Here is a 2,345-nt window from a genome sequence, read left to right as displayed (position 1 = left end):
GAGGCTGTCAGAATACCCGAACAGTGACAGCATCTGGTTGCCTGCAGTCACTGTTTTCAAATTTTGAAATTATTTATTGAAATATATTTTGAAATATATTGAATACGGCCAAAATTGTAGTATTTCAAATCTATTATATTTGGGAAGAATATTTTTAAAATATATTTCAAATATATTTTTCTTCCACGTGGGAACATTATGGTCCCTGTTCACATATGTCTGGTGCACTGGCAGTGCGGATTCAGTGTGGTTTTAAAAAGAGTCATGTCCGATTTCTGTGCAGTGGATTCAGGTTCAGATGCAGATTACAAGGTATTGACTTCTATGGGAACCATTCCTAAACCACATATGTGTGAACAGGAAAAGATCCTGAGCTAATCCTGTCCTGAACCTGATGTGAACCTGTGAACAGCTACTGTACCGATTAGCTGTGAAACCTGAGCTTCAGTCCGCACCGCATATATGTGAATCAGCTCTTAACCTCCCTGGCGGTATTCCCGAGTGTAGTTTGGGATTAAATTTCAGTACCACAAGCGGTAACCCCGAGCTACACCACTCGGGATTAGCCTGCAGCGTTGCTCCGGGATCCCTTCTGCACTTACCTTGTCCTGCGCTCCCACGATGTCCCCCCTGCAGTGTCCCCGGCAATGTCCTCCGGCCGATGGCGGCATCTGTCTTCCGAGTTCTGTTCCCTGTGATGTCAGTACGTACGGGGATGGAACTGGTGGACAATGTAAAAATGTCAAAAAGTGACATTCACTAAATACACTAAAATCACATAGTAAAACATTGCTGTTTCAACCCATTTCACATACATTTTGTCCCGAGTGCTTTGTCCTGTGCCCTGCCTGCATTTTTACTGTTCTTTCTGCCTGGAAACTGAGAAATGTCCATGGTGTCCAAAAAGCGTCCCTTTAGGTCACAAGCGGTTTTAGACCGGCTAGAGAACAGCGATAGTAAATCAGAATCACTTGCAGAATTGAGTGATAATGATTCGTGGGGAAATTCGTCATCAGACACTGAAAACGATTTTATGACTTTGCTCAGTGATGTGCGAACTTGGTGCTATATTTCACATTTCAGTGTTTTTAGTTTGATTACATTATTGAATTCATTTTTTTTACTATTGTATTATTATTTTTTTATGATACTTTATTAAATTATAATTTATGATTTCGTGTTTCAAATTTTAACATACCCGGGATGTTTACTAGACTTTTGTTCAGACAGATTTCAGTGAGTTATTCCTAAAAATTACAGCCTACAATAAGAAAACAACATATTTCCATGCAAAAAAAGTACCGCTTTGAGCACAGAAATACTGACCTAATCAGACCGCTAGGGAGGCTACACTTAGGTTTCACAGCTAATTGATACAGTGGATGTTCAGTGGTTCAGGTCAGGTTTGCATCAGGTTCAGGACATGATTAGATCAGGTTCAGGTCAGGATTTTATCCTGTTCATGACTGATGACATGTGGGGTTTAGAAACCTGACTGCACTGCTCAGAAATTGGACAGGACTATTTTTCAATCCGCAACTGCCAGTGCACCGGACATATATGAACAGGCACCATAGGAAGCCATGTTTTTTCACGTCATGCGGATTGGATGCGGTTCAAACAGCATCCAATCCACATTTATGTGAACTGGTACTAAGTGTTCAATGTGTGGTTTGCTTAAGCTGCAAAAATTGATTTTTAAAAATGATACAATATACCAGTCCAGAGTAAAATCTTACAGAGGATGGCAGACAAAATGTTACTTCCCAAGTTACATTTAATAAAAAAAAATTATCTTTTATTATATTAATTATTAATATGTATTATTATTATTATATTATTTATATTGTTTTATTATTTTTCATTATTGTTTATGAATTGATATAATTTTTTATATTGTTTTATAATTTTTTTGTAGGGGGGGACCTGGGCAGACCTCAATTTTTGTGTCACTAGCAGAAAAATCCTGCTGGGCCTGGGTTAGTTAGTGGCAATTGAATGGTATTCGATGGTTATGCCTTGTTGATCCCCTTTATTCACCAGAATTCTACAGTAGAGCAGACAGAGGCTGACAATACTTTCTGCTGTTTTTAATGATGTAACGCCCATAATGATTACCAGATACTTTATGACCTTTTCCACAGATTAGCTCACATGAAAGAAGTCTGATATTTGTTCAAATGAACAGGAGCAAACTACAGTCATTGACTGAGGAATGTGGGCATGGCTTTCAGCTATTATAAATAGGCTGACCTAACCTTGAGCATCCAGAGCCCGGATAGCTCAGTCGGTAGAGCATCAGACTTTTAATCTGAGGGTCCAGGGTTCAAGTCCCTGTTCGGGCG

The 2,345-nt window shown here is 39.1% G+C and overlaps 1 non-coding gene across 1 annotated transcript; it reads left to right on the top strand.

The window, feature by feature from the left end:
• The first annotated feature begins 2,272 nt into the window (after nt 1–2,272).
• On the top strand, nt 2,273–2,345 carry TRNAK-UUU (transfer RNA lysine (anticodon UUU)). The gene has a single exon. It is a non-coding gene; the product is annotated as a tRNA-Lys (tRNA).

The sequence above is a fragment of the Staurois parvus genome, unplaced genomic scaffold, assembly GCF_062004578.1.
Source record: "Staurois parvus isolate SC_StPar_1 unplaced genomic scaffold, SC_StPar_1.0 ptg000732l, whole genome shotgun sequence".
Lineage (NCBI taxonomy): Eukaryota > Metazoa > Chordata > Amphibia > Anura > Ranidae > Staurois > Staurois parvus.
The sequence above is the reverse complement of the archived record's forward strand: the minus strand, read 5'-3'. Positions and strand labels throughout refer to the sequence as shown.